General features: G+C 47.6%; 1 protein-coding gene across 4 annotated transcripts in view; it reads left to right on the plus strand.

Moving 5' to 3' along the window:
* The first annotated feature begins 1,867 nt into the window (after positions 1-1,867).
* The window catches only part of LOC140420826 (pleckstrin homology domain-containing family G member 1-like), a 293,588-nt gene continuing 272,008 nt past the window's right edge, over positions 1,868-23,447 (plus strand). Inside the window, exon 1 of one of the 4 annotated variants that reach the window (XM_072504914.1) lies at positions 1,868-2,003. The gene's annotated coding sequence lies outside the window, so the exon portion shown is untranslated. The remainder of the gene's footprint in view (positions 2,004-23,447) is intronic. The other 3 variants (XM_072504937.1, XM_072504958.1, XM_072504895.1) reach the window with 3 other exon arrangements.

Raw genomic sequence — 23,447 nt, forward strand, 5'->3', positions numbered from 1 at the left:
CATAATCTCTTGGAGATTATGTTTTGAGGTAGAATTTTGATTCTGCGCAAGAGGAGATGCAAGTTAAAACTGTGAAGCTTCTGTGTAGTAAGATTGCTGAGGAAAGTTCAGCAAGACAACAGGCCTCTGAAGACATGAGCACAGGTCAGATAATTGTGTCCAGGGGTATAAATTCAGTAAGGATGTTAGCTTCCAATAGGCACCCTGTACAGACTCAGGTCAGACATTGGGCTATGAACTCATTGCTGCGATAAGTGCGGAGGTCCAGTTGAGCTGGGGCGGCAGTAGTGCTTTCTCTGGGGCAGCACGGTGCTGCAGTGGGTTAGCACTGCTGCCTCATGGCACTGAGGTCCCAGGTTCGATCCCGGCTCTGGGTCACTGTCCGTGTGGAGTTTGCACATTCTCTCCGTGTTTGCGTGGGTTTTGTCCCCACAACACAAAGATGTGCAGGGTAGGTGGATTGGCCATGCTAAATTGCCCCTTAATTGGAAAAAAATTGGGTACTCTAAATGTATTTTTTAAAAGTAGTGCTTCCTCTGATTTGGACTTCCCTCACACTGTAACAGCCCGATCTCTGATCCAGCCTCTTGGCACCTTGGGCATCCCCACAGCCATGCCCTCCATAGCCGCAGCAAACCTGTTGGCATTGGTTGTGGCTCAGTTTGCAGCACTTCAGACTCAGAATGTTGTGGGGTCAAGCCCCCCATGTGGAACTAAGTTGTAGGCCTACCATGGTGAACTTAATGTTAATTGTCATTAAAAAAAACATCTGGTTCGCTATGGTCCTTTAGGGAAGGACCCGTGTTGTCCTTACCGAATCGGGCCTATGTCTGACTCGACACACGGCAATATGGTTGACTATTAAATGCCTTGTGAAATGGGGAAGCCACTCATTTCAAGGGCAATTAGAAATGGGCAATAAATGCTGGCCCATGCAGCAATGCCCACATCCTATGAATGAATTTTAAAAAAAAATTAGCCTGCCAATCCCAGTGTTACTGTGGAGATCTTTCAAAGGTGATGTTCAACTGAGACCCTGCGTACCCTTTCAGTAGATCAAAAAGATCTCTTTCCGAGTGTTCCAGCCAATATTTATCACTCTGTTATTCTAAATACTGTTTTGGGGGACTTTGCTCTTTGCAAATTTGCTGCTGCATTTCCTGCATCACAACATTGCACTATAGATCACTGTCTGACCTGAGTCTGTACAGGGTGCCTGCACGTCAAAAGTCGTCTTCGGCGACCACCTGAACGAGTAGGATTCTCCATCTAAGAAACCAACTTCAAACGTACTTCATCAGCTGTAAAGTGCTTTGGGATGTCATGAGACTGTGACCAGTGCTGTATAAATCCACATGGGTTCTGGTACTAGACTAGTTTGCAGGTGAAATATACTAGTTCAGAAATGAAGTGTTGACAGGTTTCCCCCATAACTGGAGATATTTTGCTTCTTGCTCACACGCCCTTTCTAGTGGTTTAGTGGTGGCGCAGCATGAGTAGGGGTAGCCTGGGGTAGCCTCCAGTAACCTGGAGCTTTGCTCAGCTAATGCACAGAAGGACTGAAAAGGGATGCGAAATTTAATGGAAGCAAAATAAATTTGGAACTTTGGTGATTTTGACCACACGACTCCAGGAATTGGACTTACCCTGCGTGGGAAAATAATCAAAATCCCACTGAAGTCTTTGAAAAAAATTCCTGATCTGAGAAACTAAAAAGAAACTAGATAGCATCCTGCCCTCTTGTTGCTGCTTTCTGAATAGTGCGGTGGGTGATGTTACTGTCGCTCAGCTGTACAGCTGGCTGACAGCCAGAGAGGCTGATTCAACCCCTTTCAGTAAGTGAGGAGTTCTAGCCAGAGGCTGTGCTGTAACAAGGGAGTGGCGTCAGCAGACTGGAGGATATGCAAGCTGTATCAGAGCTCTCTCTCACCATTCAGAAGTACCTCATTGTTAAACGGCTCAGGGAGCACCGCAGAAGCTGTGGATATACCTTAACGAGCTGGGTAAGTTGCAGTAACCTTTCCTCCTGGAAGTTTGACCACCATTGTAAAGGGAGATCGGAAAACTTTGAATGCGAAGTGCCTGTAGGCGAGCAGGGGAGTGCAGTTTCAGCAGCAATGGAGAAGTAATTGTTGCAGACAATTCTTTACTATCTAGGGAGTTGGTGCAGAGGCAGTGGGGGAGCTTTGATTGATGTCTGTGCTTCCAAGCAGTGATTATTCTGAGAGAGACGTGTCCCACAGCAGTGGATATTTTGAATGAAAGTCTATGTTTGGATATTATGTTGACAGCTTTGGCGTGAATCACTTTATTTGTCCTTGCGAAGGCATTTGTAGTCTGATTTCCCACACTGCTATCTGTTTATTCACAAGCTGGTGAAATCAGCTGTAAAGCTTTTAAGTGCAGCACTTAACGGTCAGAGGTTGGGCCACAGTTGCAATTGCCCAAAACCATTAGCAGGTTTCACCTCGAAACTGTAGGATGGGCAAGTCCTAAGCATTTTTTAAAAGGGATGTTTGGAGGTAAAGTACTTCCAGTGACTCTTGTGAATTTAAAGATGTGAATCACTTTTTTGACATGCAGAATCTCTGCCCAATTAATTCTCTGGTTTAAAAAATAATAATTTGAGTGCTTACTGGGACCAGTTGCTGACTGCTGCGTAATGCTCCCACTCCCACATCGGTGCCAGTGGATTGTGGGTTCAATTCATGCTGCAGATATTTAAGCACAAAGTTTCAGCTGAAGTACTGATAGAATGCTGCACTGTCACCGTTGCGTTTTTTCAGGTTGAGAAGTTAAAGTAAGCTTTCTCTGGATGGACATAAAGAAAAAAGAAGAGAGTTCTCCTCTTGTTCTGGCCAATATTTATCCCTCAATCCCATCAAAAGCTGATTGTTCAGTCAATGTTGGATTGTTATCTGCGGGAGCTTGCTGTGTGCAACTTGGTTCCCACCTTCTCCAAAAAGAGCTTTATTGACTGCACAGGGCTTTGGAATTTCCTGTGATGATGCAAGATGCTACGTAAATCTCGCTATATATTAATTAGTGACTTCCACTTTTTAAATGGGCCTTGTTCAGCTCTCCCAGAACATATTTCTGACTTCCCGCCAGAGGAAATAATTCCTCTATCTATCTCATTGAATCCTTTTAACATTTTAAACACCCGATCAGATTACATCTCAGTCTTCTAAACTCCAGAGAGTACAAGCCAAGTTTATGGCACCCTGCCCTCATTATTTAACCCTTTTAAGTTCCTGTATTCAGAAATAATTGCACAATCTATATATCAGCACGAATGCTATCACAGGACAAAGGGTGGCAATGTAACATGATTGCTGTTGAGTATCATTTGCATAATGGAGAAACCATGCTACAAATGTTATAGTCATTATTTGTCAACGTTAAGTCACGTGCAGAGCTTTTGATCCTGTTATAAATTTGAATTACAACATTTGAGATGAGGGATCTAAGGCTGGAAACAGTGGGCGGGATTCTGTTAAAATGGGGCTATGTCCCCACGCCAATGGGAAAACCGGTGCCAACGACTCCAGCGTCAACGGCCCCCGAAAGTGAGGAATTCTCAGCTTTCTAGGGGGCTAGATTGCAGCCGGAGTCGTCCCCGCAGCTCCAGCCGACGCCAAAATGCCGGCACGAGTTCACGCATGCGCGGAATGGCCAGCGTGATCTTTAATTTTAAAAAAGATTTTTCAAATTAAGGGTCAACTTAGCATGGCCAATCCACCTACCTTCACATCTTTTTGGATTGTGGGGGTGAGACCCACGCAGACACGGGGAGAATGTGCAAACTCCACATGGACAGTGACCCAGGGCCGGGATTCGAACCCGGGTCCTCAGCGATGTGAGGCAGCAGTGCTAACCACTGCACCACCATGCCCCTCAAAGCTTTGTGTTAAATTTTTCTCCAGTGCAAAAATGAATTTGATAAAATAACGCATACATAATGTGTATAGTAAATTACAAAATAAAGTATGGAGGCATTGCACTTAAGCAATAACTCATTTTGGGTACTCTCCTCGTATTTAATGATCTCCAGCAGCATTCCTCAAAGGATACGTTTTGCATATCCATAGGGAGTGTCAACAGCAAAGTGTGGCAAGGGAAGTGTGGCAAGGAAAGTGTGGCAAGGAAGTAATTGTGACACTAGAGGAAGTGTGTGTTATACATGTTAATTTTAATATTTTTATAGCAGATTGTTCATGTTGTGACTTACAGGAAGCCAGAGGATATACTGTTTTGGAAAGTGTGGCGGAATAGGGTGACTAGAAGTAAGTGGGACTCTTATAGGAAATGGTCACTAAAGTGCAAAATGTTTATACATTATAGGCTTTTTGTCCAGAAACATTTCTTCCTTTTAGTGTCCTCCCCTCTCTCCCCAAGCCACACAGCATTCAACTGGAATGTCTTCGTTTCAGGACTGTGTCTGTAACCCGAGTGCAAGCAGTGAGAGATTCCCTCCCTCTTTGCGGAGATCTGGTCATACTATTGTTTGGAGAAGTATAGTCATGATCCAGTCACATTGCTGACTTAAAGAGGAGGCAAAAATAAATATTTACACAGAGGGTAGTTCACTTGTGGAATTCTCTGCTATTGACTTATTTTTGTAAGGAAAAAGGATAGTTGTTTGAATAAGAGTGATATTAAGGGTATTGTCAGAAAGCAGAAAAGTGGGATTTAACTAGGTGGATCATCTATTCACCTGCCATTTTTGCTTCTCCCTTTATCATTGCCCTCAATTGCCAAACTCCTTCCTCCACTTCCACTTCCATAGTCATAAGCCCAAGCCTATCTCTTGCTTCTACCCTATCTTTTCTCATGGCATCTCCTCTCCAATCTCATCTATCCCACAAGGCCTGCCTTCTGCTTCCTTAACTATTTTAACTAAGCTGCTGATAACCAAACTTTCCTTCCTGGCTATCTTCAGGCACAGTGCTGCCCATTTCCAGAACTGCCAACATCATCTTAGATTATGAGGGTAAGGTGCCATAAACTCGACTTGTACCCTCCTCAAAAAAAAGAATTCTCAACCCCTCTGTCCTTGCAAACTAATGTTCCAACTCCAACCTCCTTTTCCCCTCTAAAGTTCCTAAACCTCTTTAACAATGAGAGAGTGTGAGAGGAGTGCCAGGGTTATTAACAATGAGAGTGTGAAGAGCAGCACGGTGACGCAGTGGTAGCACTGCAGTCTCACGGCGCCGCGGTCCCAGGTTCGATCCCGGCTCTGGGTCACTGTCCGTGTGGAGTTTGCACATTCTCCCCGTGTTTGCGTGGGTTTCGCCCCCACAACCCAAAGATGTGCAGGGTAGGTGGATTGAACACGCTAAATTGCCCCTTAATTGGAAAAAATGAATTGGGTACTCTAAATTTTTTTAAAAAACAATCAGAGTGTGCAAGTAGAATGGGGCCGTTAATAGTGAGAGAGTGTGAGAGGAGTAGAAGGGACATTAGCGAGAATGTGTGCAATGAGTGGGGCCATTAACAGTGGTAGAGGAGTGGGGACATTAACAGTGAGAGAGTGGGAGAGGAGTGGGGACATTAACACAGAGTGTGAGAGGAGCAGCAAGGACATTAACAGTGAGAGAATAGGAGAGAATAGGGACATCAACAGTGAGAGAATAGAGACATTAACAGTGAGAGAGGAGCAGTGGGGACATTAACAGTGAGAGGATAGAAAGGTGGGGATATTAACACAGTGTGAGAGGAGCAAGGACATTAACAGTGGAGTGGGGACATTAACAGTGAGAGAGTGTGAGAGGAGCAGCAAGGACATTAACAATAAGAGAATGGGAGAAAATAGGGACATTAATAGTGAGAGAATAGGGACCTTAACAGTGAGAGAGGAGCAGTGGGGACATTAACAGTGAGAGGAATCTGAAAACAGCACAAGAAGGGTAATCAAAGTGAGAGGTCACAGGAAAACACGTAAATGATTGGTGATATTTTGCCGTTTGTCTTTCAAAGTGTGTAGTTTATTAATAATTGTAAGGTTTTATTGGTAGCATTAAGATCATCTAGCAGTAGTAAAGATTATTGGGAGGAGTAGGGTTTATTAATTCTAAATGAATTAAGGAAAAGTAATTGATTAACTAACACTAAGATGACAGGACAGGTGATGTGTTGCGACTGTAGACTGTGGGAGTGCCAGTACACCAGTGTGATCCAGCGCAAACATGTCTGCAGTAAGTGTGTGAGGTTTGAAGGGTTTTGGCTCAGAGACGTTGAGCTGGAGGCAGAGCTGCAGACAATGCGATGCATTAGGGAGAGGAAAGATTACCGAGATGCTTTATTTCAGAAGGTGGTCACACCCCTTAGGATAGTCAGAAGTTTAGAGCTGGTCAGTGGTCAGGGGCAGGAGGGTGTGACTGAAGGCCAGACAGGTATGGAGACCCAGTGTGTAGTGGTAGAGGAGCCTCAGTCCCTGACTTTGTCCAACAGGTATGAGGTGCTTGCTGCCTGTGTGGATGAGGAGAAGAACTACAAGATGAATGAGCAGACTGACCGTTCCCTCCGAGATAATCTAGTCCACTCCTCCACCATACCCAGTACCTCTCCCATCACCCATGGCACCTTCCAATGCAATCGCAGAAGGCGTAACACCTGCCCCTTTACCTCTTCCATGCTTAACATCCCAGGTCCAAAACACTCATTCCAGGTTAAGCAGTGTTTCACTTGCATCTCTTCCAATTTGGTCTATTGCATTTGCTGCTCCCAATGTCTCCTCTATATCGGAGAGACCAAACGCAGACTGGGTGATTGCTTTGCTAAGCATCTTCGGTCTGTGCGCATTCAGGACCCTGACCTTCCCGTTGCTTGCCATTTTAACAAAAGACCCTGCTCCCATTCCCACATGTCTGTCCTTGGCCTGCTGCAATGTTCCAGTGAAGTTCAACGCAAACTGGAGGAACAACATCTCATCTTCCGGTTAGGCACGCTACAGCCTTCCGGTCTCAACATCGAATTCAACAACTTCAGATGATTAGCTCTATCCCACCTCGACCCATTTGTTTTCATCCCATTTCATTTTAACTGTCTTTTACCATTTTTTTCTTTCTTGTCTTTCTTTCTTAATATATATTTAACCCCCCCCCCACCCCATCTTATCCACCTTTCCTTACCCTTTCTCCTCTTTGCTTCCCCCTTCCCCACCCCCCACATCTACAATTCATCCTCTGATGTTATTTTCTCTGCTGTTTGGCATTTCACATCTTTTGTTCTCTCTGGGGACTGCCATTAGCACTCTTTCCCCGTGGCTTCCGTGGCCATTAGCACCCGGTTTCCCTGGGTTTCTGTGGCTGTGACTCATCTTTCATTCTCACTCCACAGTATAAATATTTCCCACTTTCTCTGTCTGTTAGCTTTGACAAAGAGTCATCGGGCTCGAAACGTTAGCTCTTCTCTCCCTAGAGATGCTGTCAGACCTGCTGAGATTCTCCAGCATTTTCTCTTTCGTTTCAGATTCCAGCATCCACAGTAATTTGCTTTTATTAGACTGACCATGGTGAAGGATACCATCCAAGTGGGTGGAGCAGAGACGATCGGAAACCGTACTGTTCTCTGCAGCTGTGACAGGGAGCGCCTCCTGGTGCCAGGGTTAGGGACATCTCACGGGACAGGATTTGGGTGGTGGGAGATTTAGAAATCTAAAGAGAAAGGTCAAAGTGTCGGCACGATACAGTGAAGTGGATAAAGCCAAGCAGAGTGGGACAGGAAGGGACAAGGGTTTAACAACTAATGAACGTCAGCGAATAAGATTCATTGTCGGGAATAGAAGTAGAAACATGAAATTAAAGGTTATTTGTCTGAATGGACAACGCATCTGCAATTAGTTAGGTGAATCAGGGCACAAAGAGAGGTAAATGATTTAGACCTAAATCACCATTAAAGAAACATGGTTACAAGGCGATCAAGATTGGGCAATAAATATTCCAGGGTACACCATATTTCAGAAAGAGAGACAGAATGGCAAAGGAGGAGGGGTAGCCTTTATAGTAAAGAATGACAAAAGGACATTCGTGAGAAAGGAGCTAGCCTCTGAAGATCATGAAGTTAAATCAGTATGGGTGGCAATTAGATGAGCAAAAGGCAGAAAACACTGGTGGGAGTAGTTTATAGACCCTCTATATACCGTTCGGCAGAACATTAAACAAGAAATTATAGGCTCTTGTAACAAAGGAAATGTAATAGTTGTAGGAGACTTTAAACTTAAAATCAACTGAGACAATCAAGAATTTAGAAAGAATGTCTGGAAGGTGAGTGTGTGGAATGTTTTTGTGACCATTTCATGGAGCAGTATGGAGTGGAAACGGCAAAGAGTAAAGCAATCTTAGGTCTAGTATTATGTAATGAGGCAGGGTTAATAAGTAATGTCATAATGAAAGATCCGCTGGGAAATAGTGACCATAATACTATTTAATTCCATGTTAAGTTTGAAAGTGACATATTTCAATCGCAAACGAAAACCTTAAACTTAAAGGCAATTACATAGGTATGAGGGGAGGTAAATAGACTAATGGTATGGAGACAAATGAGCAGTGGGAAACATTTAAAGAATCAATTCAAAATGTTCAACAAAAATACAATCCATTGAAGAACAAAAATCCAGCAAGAATTATCCATCCATGACTCAGTCAGGTGGTTAAGGATAGTATTAAATTAAAAGAATAGGCATGCAGTGTTACAAAAAAAAGGTTGCAAGTCTGAGGATTGGGAGTGTTTTGGAAACCAGCAAAGGGCCACCAGAAAGTTGATAGAAATGAAAAAATAGAATATGCGAATAAACAGAAATATAAAAACTGATTGTAAGAAATTGTGTAAGTATATAAAAAGGAAGAGGGTAGCTAAAGTAAACATTGGTCCCTTAGAAGTAGAGAAAGGAGAAATTATCACTGGGAATAAGGAAACAGCGGACGCATTGAACAAATATTTTGTGTGCATCTTCACAGCAGAAGGCACAAGTTCCAAACTCAAAATACAAAATAACCTAGGGGCTAAATGTCGGCTCAAACCAGCAAGGATAAGTCTGTGGTGGTGGTGGGGGACATTCTTTTTATTCATTTACGGGATGTGGGCGTCGCTGGTCAGGCCAGCATTCATTGCCCATCCCTAGTTGCCCATCAGAAGGTGGTGGTGATTTGCCTTCTTGAATTGCTGCAGTCCTTGTGGTGTAGGTACAGGTGTGCTGTTCCAGGATGTTGCCCCAGCAATATTTCCATGCATGGAGGAGCGGAAGAGGGATCCAAGGGAAGATAAAAGACGGGCTTGGACCTGAAGGAGTGGAAGAGGGTGGAGCCTGGCATCCTGGGTGTGGTGGGGGATCCATCCCAGGGTGTTGGCTGGCAGAGTCCTGATAGGGCTTTGGATTTACCTGCAACATTTCAATTATTCCTGTTGAGAGTGACCTCAGACAATGTCCGTTACAATGCATTGAAGGGAAGGGCAACTGTAAGTTCAGCCATGTCCCACAGAATGGCGAGTACAATGCTGGACACTAATATGAACATTCAATAAAAGTGACCCCACTCCACCCCCACTCGCCACTGTTGGGTGATTCATCTTAGTCATTCCGAAGCCTCCATGCAAGCTGTCATTCCACTCTCCCTTCCCTTGTGCCGTAGAGTTAAACAAAGAAAAGCACTAACCTCAGACACGACTCACAAAGCCAATTGTTACATTCCACCTTTAAACAAACGTGAACGAGGTGCCACCAGATTCTCATACACCACTGACTTTATCTTGAAGATAGGACATCATTTTAAAGAGATTTAGCTAATGTGTATTCATGAAATGCAAATATATTACAAGTGGGAACCAGCCAAACACACAATCATTTCCTCCACAATAAAGAAATGTCCCTAACTCCGCTGTAACTATCAATGAGTGCCAACCAAGTGGCATGCCAGTACATTTAGCTCTTTGATGAAGTTAGTCTTGGCAAATAACAATGATGTACACATGAATCAAGTAAAACCAATGTATTGTGAAATATTTACAAGTGAAATTTAAAATTGAAAAACACTCATGCCACTTTTGACTCTCAATAAAGTCTCATGTCAGTTATGATGGAGTTGGGCAGGAAAATTGTGGCAGTGATGAAGTACCTCCCTATCTGTCCCGGAAGCTGCTTTTCAGCCCTCTTGTATTGTCAGCTGTCGGCAGGTTTTACAACTGAAAGGTTTTCCCCTTTGCATGAAGCATGTGTCTCCCATGCACTTCGAATTCGAATCCGAATAGGTTGGGAAGCAGTAATTAGCAAGAGAGCACAATTGGCACCCACTTCCTGTTTCACAGTTAGGCATGGAGAGCCACGGCTAAAATTCCACCCTGTAGCTTTTCTAACGAGTAACATATATCGAAACAGAACAAATGGCTTTCCTTGAGATGCTTTCTAATTTGGAGATTAGGATTAAATATTCAGTGGCGTCATCCTGATCTGGGTTGTCGACTCTGGGCGTACATATTCCTGGGGATGTCAGAGCTTGACCTCCTGTCACCAAGCACCCTGCCACCACACTCCTGCCAGTGGTCACAACACATGTCCTTACTCGCAGCGCCCGTATTCCCAGTCCAATTGGAAAGTGAATGGACTTCTTGTTATCGGATTAGATGATTCTTGGACTGTCAGTCAAACAGTTTCTCTCCACCCCCCCACCCATCTGCAGTGTTTTTATAACTAGTAAACCAATGTTTTCAAAAAAGTTTCCTTTAAAAAGCACAATTATTTTGCTTGCTGTGGTGACCTGCAGATTTAATTTTGGTCCTGATGAATCTAGGGCACTTCACTCACTTAGAAAGATCAGAAGGCCCTAGCACTCCAGCCAAACTTGCCTCAGTTGGGACTGGTTGTTGGCCAGCTTGCCTGACAGGTCGTCGATGAACTGTTACAGCCTTTAGCCTTGAAAATGACACCTGCCTGCCCTTGCCCAGACTTCCCATTTGGAGGACAGCTCCTGTCGGAGAGAAAATAGAGAACTCTCCTAATTTCAGCTTGAGGGAAGCCTTGGCCTACTTTATCATATTTCCTAGTTAGCTGGCAGATAGCCACAGTTTCACAGAAAGCATCAAAGTTGCAACATTGCATCCAATCTCATGGAAGAAAGAACTTTGTATTTAGATGCAGCTTTTTTGTGCCCTTGGGGCACCTCTGAGTTTCACAGCTGGTGAAGCATTTTTAAATTGAAGTCGTTATAGTGCAGGTCCCCACAAACAGTAGATGAGGCCAGTTACTCTGTTCGCTTGATGTTGGTTGTGGGATAAATATTGACGAGACAGGGAGAACTCCTTTACACATTTTCAAATAAAGCCATAGGATCTTGCACATCCACCTAAGAGGGAGAACTGGGCCTTGGTTCACTGATTGGTACAGCACTCAGTACTGTATTGGAGTATTAGATTATGTGCCCAAGTCTCTAGAGTGGGACTTGAACCCACAACCTTTTGAGGAGACAGCACTCAATAGTTTAGTTTCAAAATCTACGGATTCACAACCTTAAAAGCTATTCATTTTTTAAAATTTAGAGTACCCAATTATTTTTTTTCCCAATTAAGGGGCAATTTACCGTGGCCAATCCACCTAACCTGCACATCTTTGGGTTGTGGGGGTGAAACCCACGCAGACACGGGGAGAATGTGCAAACCCCACACGGACAGTGGCCCGGGGCCGGGATTCGAACCCGGGTCCTCAGCGCCATATCTTAAAAGCTATTCTACCAACTGATCCTGAACCCACAACCTCCTGACTCGGAGATGGGTTGGAACCCACTGTGCCAAGATGACACCGGGCATTAATTGGAAACACTGGGTGGAAATTTACAACCTTGTCGTGGCAGGGGCGGAGCCAGTAAAATGAGGCAGGCCATTCAAAAGTCTACTGATTCTGGTGGGACTGGAAAATCCTGCTGGCGGACGGGGCTGTAAAATTCTACCCATTCAGTTCAATGTGACTGAAGTGCCAGTGAAAAGAGAGGAGATGGAAAATGGCAAAATTATCTTGTATAATTTTGTAGATTTTATCTTTTGGAGGGGTGCCGACAGGAAAATGGAGTTGAGAGCATGACCAGGTCAGCTATGACCTTATTGAGTGGTGGAGGAGGCCCAAAGGGCATGGGTGCCGAGAAAGAGTACTGAAAATAAGCAAGACTAAGAGAATCCATACCTGATTGACTCTGTTAATAGGGATATTGGCTCCCTTGGGAGCAGATCGTTTACCAAAAAAAGGCATTTTAATCCTTGCCCCTTCCCAGGAATTAGGATCTCCCTGACAAAGAGATGGTGTGCTGCTCTGACAGATATCAGTGGAATAGGATAGGTATCCTATAGTATCCGAACAGGAATGGAGCCTGCCTACTGTGATGGCAATAGGGTGATTATGGTAGTGTACACCTGTATTAGATATAGTACGGTACCCTCTATATTTCATGTGGTCACCCAACCTGGAGGTTGAAGGACAGATAGCACGTTAGAGAAGATTGTAACAAGCCTGCAAATGCATGGCAGTTGTGTATTCATGTTCTGAAAATGTGTTAGTAATAAAGTTTGTTTACAGCAACGGTGTTGGTCATCTTACAACAGAAAAACAAGACAATTACGTTAATGACCTACCCCCATTACTGTGACTTGAGATGGGGGGGCGGGATTTTGTAATCCTGAGGCTAAGTGTTGACGCCGTTTCCCGACGGCGTCAACACGGCTTCAGGATCAGCAATTCTGGCCCCTACAGGGGGCCAGAACAGCACTGGAGCGGCTCATGCCCCTCCAGCTGCTGATCCCGGCGCGAAATGGGCACCGCGAGATCCGCGCATGCGCAGTGGCACCGGCGCCAACGCGCGCATGCGCTGTGACTCCCTTCAACGCGCCGGCCCCAACGCAACATGCCGCAGGGCTACAGGGGCTGGCGCGGAAGAAAGGAGGCCGCCAGCCAGAGAGGCCGGCCCGCCAATTGGTGGGCCCCGATTGCAGGCCAGGCCACATCAGAGGCCCCCCCGGGGTCGGACCCCCCTCCCCCCCCCCCCCCCCCCACCACGGGCGGCCCCCCCTGACCCTTACACGCCGGCTGAGAGCAGGTGTGGACGGCGCTGGTGGGAATCGTCGTTTTTACGATGGCCGCTCGGCCCATCCCGGGGCGAGAATCGGCGGGCTGGCCGCATAGAGAGGCCCCCGACTCGCGCCACGCCAACCACGCCGGCGCTCGCCGATTCTCCGCTCTGTGGAGAATCACGTGTCGGCGCCGGGGCAGCGTGGCATGATTCGCGCCGGTCGCGGGGATTCTCCGCCCCGGCACCGGGCTGAGAGAATCCCGCCCGGGATCTGTGTCGATTGCAATCGGTAACACCTGAGACTATCACTCCACCACACACCTGCTGCTGGACCTGGGTGTCTGGAGGTTAAGAAACAGTCAATTTCTATGATGCACAATATTTAATTTTCCTACCTTGTACCAAGTCATGTTAAGCTGTTACCCTGCGCTTGCTGAGAGCTGTATTGGTTCCCAGTCTAACAATGTCTTGGTGATAAAGTTCTCGGCCTTGTGTTCAAATTCCTCTAACACCTCACCCCCTCCCCCTCTGTAACCTCTTGCAGCCCTATAACCCCCTGAGAATTCTGCACCCCTCCAGTTTTTGCTCTCTCATGTAGCACCCTTCCCCTTCGCCCCACCTCTGCGGGTCTTGCATTCAGCTGTCTCAGACCCAAGTTGTTGAATTCCCTTCCAAACTCTCTTTTCTTGTTTAAGGCCCTTCTTAAACCTTGACCTCTTTGACAAAGCATTTGGTTACCTGGCTGTGGTAAACCACGTTATTGTGTTCATTGTATTATATTCACTGTGCTGTATTGTACATGCCTGGGCTTGCCCAGGCTGGCTCTGCCTGTGGCTCCTCCCCTTGGGGCTTCTGTATAAAAGTGGCAAGTCTCTGCCTCCGGACCCATTTCGGGTCCAGAGGCAGGTGGCTTGCTGTTTAGTGTATTAAAGCCTCAGTTACGTTTATCACTCGTCGTCTAATATTGATGGTTTATCAATTTAATACACTAAACTCCTAAAGATGGCCTGTTCACTCAAGATGAACTCCTCACTCAAGCCTGATCGCTTGCACCTGGACCCACAAGCAGCTGACGCTACAGAGACTTTTGAACATTGGCTAAGCTGCTTCGAGGCCTACCTCACATCTTTCAATGAAGACTTCACAGATCTCCAGAAGACGCAGGTCCTCCACACACGGGTGAGCCCGAGTGTTTAACCTCATCTGGGATGCCCCCTCATATGCAGAGGCGATAACGCTGCTAAAAGGACATTATGTGAAATCCGTCAACCAGCTATATGCTAGGCACCTCCTCGCCACGAGACGCCAACACCCTGGGGAATCACTCGCGCAATTCCTGTGCGCCTTGCGCATCCTCTGTCGAAACTGTGACTGCCGGGCGATATCTGCTACCCAGCACGTGGAGCTGCTGATCAGGGACGCCTACGTCGCGGGCATGCACTCGAACTATATCCGCCAGCGTTTATTAGAAGGGGGGACACTCGCCTCCCAGAGACAGTCCAGCTCTCCAACTCACTGGAGGTGGCCTCCCATAATATGGGGGTCTACACCTCCGCCCGCACGGCACCCTCGTGGGCCTCGTGTGCGCAGTCATCAACCGACCCGGGCATGACGCAAGCCTGCACCGCGCAGCGGCCCACCAACACCGGAGGCCCAAAGTGCTACTTCTGCTGCCAGGGTACTCACCCCCGACAACGCTGCCTGGCACGGAATGCTACTTGTAACGGCTGTGGGAAAAAGGGCCACTTCGCAAAAGCCTGCCAGGCCCGACCCCTCCCTAAATCTTCTAGGTCCAGCAGCTCTGCCTGCTGCCGGTCAGGGCCACCCCCTGCTGCTGCGCCACCCGTCATGTGCGACCCGTGGGCGCCGCCATCTTTAATCTCAGCCAACACGTGCGACCCACAGGAGCCGCCATCTTGGACACCAGCTTGCACCTCGCCCGCCACGTGCGACTCACGGGGGCCGCCAACTTGGACGCCATGTTGCACCTCGCCCGCCACGTGCGACTCATGGGGGCCGCCATCTTGGGACCCCTCCGCTGCTTCCCGGGAACCCAGCTCGCTCAACCGTACACTGGCTGCCACTACCGCCGACCGTCTTCCGACACTCGCCTCCGTCACACTGGACCAGTCCCGGCCGCAGCACCTCGCGAAGTCTACAATGACTGTCCGGATCAACGGGCTCGAGACGGCCTGCCTTTTTGACTCCGGGTGCACGGACACCTTCATACACCCAGATACGGTAAGGTGCTGCTCCCTCCCCATCCTACCCGCGACCCAGAAAATCTCCCTGGCTTCCGGATCACACGCAGTGTGTCATGACCCTCACTGTGCAAGGCGTAGAGTACACCAACTTTAGGCTCTATGTCCTCCCCCATCTCTGCGCTGCCCTATTACTGGGGCTCGACTTCCATTGCCACCTCTAAAGCCTTACCCTGAAGTTCAACGGACCCCTGCCCCCCTCACCGTCTGTAGCCTTGCGACCCTTAAGGTCGCCCACCCTCCCTCTTCGCAAACCTCACCCCGGACTGTCGCTACCAGAAGCAGACGCTACAGTGCCCAGGACAGGGCCTTCATCAGGTCAGAGGTCCAGCGACTCCTGTGAGAGGGGATCATTGAGGCTAGTAACAGCCCCTGGAGAGCCCAAGTGGTGGTCGTCAAGACTGTGGAGAAGCACCGGTTGGTTATCGATTATAGCCAGACCATCAACCGGTACACGCAGCTCGATGCGTACCCCCTCCCCCGCATATCTGACATGGTCAATCAGATTGCGCAGTATCGAGTCTCCTCTACAGTCGACCAGCTCCCTATCTGCCCGGAGGACCGCCAATGCACTGCCTTCAAGGCAGACGGCTGCCTCTATCACTTCCTCAGGGTTTCCTTTGGCATCACCAACGGGGTCTCGGTCTTCCAAAGGGAAATGGACCGAATGGTTGACAAGTACGGGCTGCGGGCCACGTTCCCATACCTAGACAATGTCACCATCTGCGGCCCTGACCAGCAGGATCATGACGAGAACCTCCGGCGCTTCCTCCACACTGCGAAACTCCTGAACCTCACTTAGAATAGAGAGAAATGCGTCTTTCACACAACCTGCCTGGCCATCCTCAGCTACGTCGTGGAACACGGAGTCCTAGGGCCCGACTCCAACTGCATGCGCCCCCTCCTGGAACTCCCCCTTCCCCACTGCCCCAAGGCCCTGAAGAGATGCCTGTGGTTCTTCTCTTACTATGCCCAGTGGTTCCCCAACTACGCGGACAAGGCCCGCCCACTGATCAAGTCCACCACGTTTCCCCTGGCGACTGAGGCCCGACTGGCCTTCGATCGCATCAAAGCAGACATCGCCAAAGCCGCGATGCACACTGTGGATGAGTCCATCCCTTTCCAAGTGGAGAGCGATGCGTCAGACTTTGCTCTGGCCGCTACCCTCAACCAGGCGGGCAGGCCCGTGGCTTTCTTCTCCCGGACCCTCCATGCCCCCGAAATACGACACTCCTCCATCAAAAAAGAGGCCCAAGCCATTGTAGAAGCTGTGAGACATTGGAGGCATTACCTGGCCGGCAGGCGACTCACTCTCCTCACTGACCAATGGTCGGTTGCCTTCATGTTTAACAATACACAGCGGGGCAAAATCAAGAACGACAAGATTCTGAGTTGGAGGATCGAGCTCTCCACCAACAGCTATGACATCTTGTATCGGCCCGGGAAGCTCAGTGAGCCCCTAGATGCCCTATCCTGCGGTACATGTCCTAACACACAAGTAGGCCGACTCAGGGCCCTCCACAACAACCTCTGTCACCCAGGGGTCACCCGCTTTTTCCACTTTATCAAGGCTCGCAACCTGCCCTACTCCATCGAGGAGGTCAGGTCCGTGACCAGGGACTGCCAGGTCTGCGCAGAGTGCAAACAGCACTTCTATCGGCCAGACAGAGCACAACTGGTAAAGGCCTCCCGCCCTTTTGAGCGCCTCAGCATGGACTTCAAAGGGCCTGTCCCCTCCATTGACCGTAACGTGTACTTCCTCAACATCGTTGATGAGTACTCCAGATTCCCCTTCGCCAGCCCCTGCTCTGACATGACCTCTGCCTCCATTATCAAGACCCTGCACAGCCTTTTCACCCTGTTCGGGTTCTCCGCCTAAATCCACAGTGATCGGGGCTCCTCCTTTATGAGCGACGAGTTGCGTCAGTTCCTGCTCAGCAAAGGCACTGCCTCCAGCAGGCCGACCAGCTATAACCCCCGGGGAAATGGACAGGTGGAGAGGGAAAACGCGACGGTCTGGAAGGCCGTCCTCCTGGCCCTCCGGTCGAAAAGTCTCCCAGTCTCCCGCTGGCAGGTTGTCCTCCCCGATGCGCTCCACTCTATCCGGTCACTTTTATGTACGGCCACTAACCAGACTCCTCATGAGTGTATGTTTGTCTTCCCTAGGAAGTCCACCTCCGGGGTCTCGCTTCCGTCCTGGCTGACAGTCCTGGGGTCCGTTCTTCTCTGCAAGCGTGCGAGGAGCCATAAAACCGACCCCCTCGTCGAGAAGGTCCTGCTGCCCCATGCGAACCCCCAATATGCCTACGTGACACACCAGGACGGGCAGCAGGACACAGTCTCCCTTCGGGATTTGGCTCCTGCAGGCTCCCCGGCGACAATCACCACCACACCCCACCCTACACCGTCTCCCGCCCACCTCCCTCACGAACTGACTCCCGCAGGCCCCCCGAGGACAAGCACCACCACAAAGAACAAAGAACAGTACAGCACAGGAACAGGCCCTTCGGCCTGTGCCGATCATGTGTCCTGTCTAGACCAACCGCCTGTATCCTTCCACAGGAAGACATCTCAGGCACTTCTCAGAAGTGTTATCAAACCTGATACAGATCCATATAAGGAGATATTAGGTCAGTGATACACCATCAACAATAGACTCAGTTACGTTTATCACTCGTCGTCTATTGTTGATGGTGTATCTCTGGCCTAATATCTCATTATATGGATCTGTATCAGATTTGACAACACATTACTTTGAAAACAATATCATTAGGCCCTAATGTCATTGTGTTTATTTAATATGGTTGCATAACAGAGTGATGGGAAAAGTGTGACAGCGTGCAAGTGTGACAAAGGTGTGTGCAAGATGCATCATCTATTTGGATTTCTTCCATTTTTTACCTCTATGAGCTTTCCCTCTGTAAACAACATGCTTGCCTTGGAGTCAGTTGGTCATCGGTTCAAATCTTACTCCACAGTTTTAACCATATAATTTAGGCTGACGTTTCCATGCAAGGGAATGCTGCATTGTCAGAGGCGCTGCCTTTCAGATGAGACCATCTCAGGTGGATGTAAAGAATGATATGGCAGTGTTTTGACAAAGTGTAGAGTGCTACAGGTTTCGATGGGCCTAGGAGATGTGAAACGTTGAGGGAGGGGACCGATACTGGGTGAGGTGTTTTCGAGAGGAAGTGGATGGGAGGATTCTGGGAGGGGGGGGCTCGATGGGATGGGGTGGGCCAAACCCAGTGGGCAGGGCCTGGAGTTATGATGATGGTGGATAGGAGGGGATGGGGAGGAGGGGTGAGAGACCCCGGTTAGGATAGTTATGTGGAATGTGAGGGGTTTGTTGGAGGGAGGTTTTCAATGTCATCTCGGGTGTAGTGCTCGGGAACTTGGAACCAGGACCCCTAGATGCCATTTTCGGGGGGTTGGACTGGCTCAGGCGGCAAGCGGGGGCAGACGTTAGCTTTCGCCTCGCTGATTTCCCGGGGGTGGGTCCTGTCGGGCTGGAGGTCAGCTTCTCCATCCTGGGACACGGCTTGGCGGGTGGGGGGACCTAATTGAATTTGTTTGAGTCTCGGAAAGGTGAAGCCCCAGCTGAAGGGGATGAAGGAAGGGTTTCACAATTATGGGGGCTGTTTATTATGCACTCGCGAGAATTGGTTGCCATTGAACATTAGGGGGGGGGGGTCAGCGGTATTGTCTTTGGTTACACTTAATTTACGGATTGATTGTTAATTTGTGTTTTTTTTACGTAGAATGTGCGGGTGGATGTTTTGGTCTGTATATTGAGCAGGGTGCAGTGTGTGTGGGGGATTGTATTTGTTTTTTGTTTGGTTGTTTGTTGATGAAATTGAGGAGAATATAAAGATTTATTTTAAAAAATGAGTGCTGTCTCTTGTGTCATGGTGAATATTTATCCATCAATCAGCATCAATAAAACAGCTGATCTCATCTTTTATACATCGCTGTTTGTGGGAGTCTGTCATGTGCAGATTGGCTGCTATACTTTCTGCAACAGTAATTTCATTGCCTATAAAGCATTTTGGGAAGTCCTGAGATTCTTCTGCTTGTTCTCTTTCCTTGTCCTTTTTTAACCTTGCTTGCTTTCCATCTTTGTTTTCCTGTGCTTTTCCTCCTTTCTTTCCTTCCTTTTCTTTTCTTTCCTCCTTTCCTTTCCTTCTGGCAATAGGGGCAGAACGGCATGGGGGATTGGGGTGACGAGGGCATGGGACGGGGAGAAGAGTGGATGACAGCATGAGGGAAGTGATGGGAGGGGCGATTTGGCAGGGGGTTTCGGGTTACAGAGGGCGGATGGTAGCATTGTGGGGAGGACGGGAAAGGACTAGTTTGAAGGATGGGGGAAAGCATGGGAGGGAATGGGTGGAGTAAACCTGGGAAAGAGGGTGGGGGAAACAGCATATAAAAAGGAGGGAGGGGGAATGGTATTGAATGGGGGGCACGGTTGGAACTGCCTAGGAGTTGCGGAATGGGAAATAAGATGGCATTGGGGGTGAAATCTGGGTTCAGGCTGGCATAGAAAGAAGGGATGGGATGGGGGTTCAAAGAAATGGGATGAGAAGAATGCGATGGCATGGGCAGCAGGAACAACTGTCGCAATAAAGATACTAACATCACTACAAATGTTATTGGTCCCTGCTAGTTTTCATTTAGTACTACTGTTAGTGAGGAGGGTAACAACAATTTAGGTCCAATAGAATGATGCTGTTGCAATGTTAAACTTCAGTCTACTGGTAGGAGAGGACTAGAGTCCTTTAAATAAAGATTTACCTGCTTTCAGGTTCCATGGTTGACTGAAGAATAGAAACGGAACTTGTGTGAGGCGTCTAGAAGTGCTGACATTTATTTTGATGTTTGACGTCTGCTTTCAGAATGGCAAATTAGTCCAGCCGACACAGACACACAGGCGAGCCCATTCGAGGGCTGGCTTCTTTCTTATTGCATTTTTGACAACCATCCAGAGGCAGTTTCTCTCTCCACTCAGTTAATGAAAGTTACTGGGTATAGGGCTGACTGGGTTGAAAGCAAATCCGTGGTTCCAAGTGTTACCAAGTTCCAAATTTTTAAAAAATCTCCGATTGTAGTCTACTGTGAAAAAGAATTGACAGGATTTCACATAACCCACAGCCACACGAAGTAAGTATGTCGTAGCTAATCACTAGAATCCCCTGTTGGCATCTGAGGTTAGGATCCTGAGCGAGTTCTTACATAGCTGTTTAGGAATTTGCAGTTTTTGAGTCTGCAGACACAAAACAAAATGCTCTTGAACTGGAAAACACGTTGGTGCTGTTCAGCCAGATTAAATTCAGAGTCCACCTATCATTTGTAATAATTTGATACCAAAAGAAAACATAAATCTTGAGATGTATTTTCTCACTCGAATCATGAAACAAAGAAAAGAAAGACTTGCAATTATATGAAATACCTATTGAAGCATGGGCACTGTTGTAATGTTAGATGTTCAGCTGCCAATTTGCACAGAGTAAGCTTCCATAAACACTGATGAGATAATGGCCAGATAGTCAGATTTTTAATGATTTTGGTTGAGAGAAATGTTGGCCAGAACACTGGAGAGATGCCTTCTGCTCCGCTTGGAAATAGTATGATGAGATCATTGTGGGCAGACAGATCCTTGGTTTAATCATCTCACCCAAAAGCTGGTGCCTCTGGCAGTGCAGCACTCCCTTGGCACTTCACTGAGTGCCAGCCTGGATTTTGTGCTCCAGTTTCACGAGCGGAGCTTCAACCCACAACTTCTGATTCAGAGGCAAGAGTTCAAAATCTGTGTCATGGCTGGCAATGAAATAGACTTGATAGTGTCCTAATTTTATGGGGGCTGACGAAAGATTTTCCTTGGACCAGCACAAAAAATGCCTTGAGTGAGTAAGTGCGCTATAAATACACTTGTCACGTCTGCCACGGTAGCTGATAAGGCAGATAGGGAAGTTTCTCAAATAAAAGCAGGGATAAGCAGCCATTTAATTGACGGTGCTGATTGAAAGCTCTGAGATGCTAATGTTTATTCTGGCACAGGAACAAGCATCAGGCACAGCTTCCTGGTCTCACAGATGCTCGAAGCCTTCCTGGCCTGTTGAAACAGCCATGCAGGAAATCAATTGCAGCTGAATGGGCACGGTTTCCATTTGGACCATAAAACAGATTCCCCTGCTTTGGAGCAAAGCTTGATTTGGTCTTCAACCCATTACCTGTCAAGTATACAGTCTTCAGAAGGCACAGATAAGTGGCTGCCTAGCATTGGGCATCAACTTCCACCTTTTCAAACGGGGAAATTTTACACTGTTCTGAAATGTCACCAATTTAACTATTGCTCGTCTCTGGTAAGACAGGCTCGTGCGGATCTTCCATATAGGCAGCAGCGCCAGTCGACACGCATCCAAGATTTACTGATCTGTGATGCTCATATCATTGTTGGTAAGTAGCTGGGCACATCCTGCAGGAAGCGGCAATCCATAATCTCCTGGCTACTTGAATTGTGACTGACCACAAGAGTTTGTAACACACTTGTAAGGGAGCCGTTTGGAAAGGGGCTTATGAGGCAGCTATAAGCATCTGGGAAATCAACAACAGCAAATTATATTTGTTTAGCACCTACTAAAACATCCTGAATGACATCACAAGAACTTAAAACAACTGGCCCGAGGCAAGCCACCAAATGTTAAGTTTCCAGGAGCACCCTGGAGGTGGAGAGAAAGAGGTGGAAAAGTTTAAGGAGTGAATTCCAGAACTTCGATCCTTGACAACTGAAGGCACGGACACCAATGATATGTTGAAGGAAGTAGGAAATGCACAAGAGGCCAGATTTGGAGGGACATTGTGGTACCCTCAATAACGACGCTTAGAATGTAAACAGTAAAGAAGGCTTTAATAAACTAAGAACTAGGCTAGAGCCGAGACATGTGCAAACTGCTGCACTGCCCACAAGGCGGCCCCTTATATACGGCTCACAGATGGGCAGAGCCAGAGGCGGAGTTCCCAGGGTTCCAAGCCCGGTCTTAAAGGGGACATCACCTTACATGATGACAAGGGTACAGTGTTACAGTAACCGTTCATCACAGACATGAAGTTCTTGGTGGATTATAGAAAGTTACATTGATAAGGAGGGTGAAATTATGGAGGAATTAATCAGCAGCATACTGTGACCTCTTCCAAGTGATTCTTGATGGTAAGCTGCCTTCTTGAACCACTGTAGTCCATCTGGTGCAGGTATACCCACAGGGCTTCTGGGAAGGGAGTTCTAGCTTTTTGGACCCACAACAGTGAAGAAGCAGCGATTATAGTTGCAAGTCAGGATAGTATTCGACTTGGAGTGGAACTTGCAAGTTATGCGGTGCCCATGTGTCTGCTGCCCTTGTCCTTCTAGGTAGTAGGGGACATGGGTTTGGAAGGTGCTGTCAAAGGAACCTTTGTGGGTTGCAGCAGTGTATCTTCTTACGGTACACACTACTGTTGTGGTGCATCAGTAGTGGATAAAGGGATTGTTTAAGTTGTTGGATGGGGAGCTGATCAAGCGGGCTGCTTTGTCCTGGATAATGTTGAGCTTCTTGAGTTTTATTGCACCTGCACTCATCAAGGTAAGTGGAGAGTGTTCCATCACAAACCTTCCTGGCTTGTGCCTTGTAGATGGTGTGTAGGCTTTGGGGAGTCAGGGGGTGAGTAATTTGCCTAGGAATTCCAAGCCTCTGACCTGCTTACGTAGCCATAGTATTAAATGACTGGTTTAGTTAAGTTTCTGATCGATGGTAATCAGGATGTTGATATTGGGGGATTCAGCGATGTTAACCCCATTGAATATCAAGGGGGATGGTTGGTCCTAGGACACTACCCTGAAGAACTCCTGCAGCAATATCCTGAGACTCAGATCATTGGCCTTCAACAATCAAAACCATCTTCCCTTGTGCTATACCTAATCAGTGGAGAGTTTTCCTCCTGATTTCCATTAAATTCAATTCTGCAAATGCTGTCTTGATGTCAAGAGCAGTCACTCTCACCTCAACACTTGAGTTCAACTCTTTGTCCGTGCTTGGATCGAGGTTTTCATGAGGTTAGGAGTCAAACGGAGCATCAGTGGGCAGGTTATGGCTGTGTAAGTGCC

The sequence above is a fragment of the Scyliorhinus torazame genome, chromosome 1 (genome assembly GCF_047496885.1).
Source record: "Scyliorhinus torazame isolate Kashiwa2021f chromosome 1, sScyTor2.1, whole genome shotgun sequence".
NCBI classification, from domain to species: Eukaryota; Metazoa; Chordata; class Chondrichthyes; order Carcharhiniformes; family Scyliorhinidae; genus Scyliorhinus; species Scyliorhinus torazame.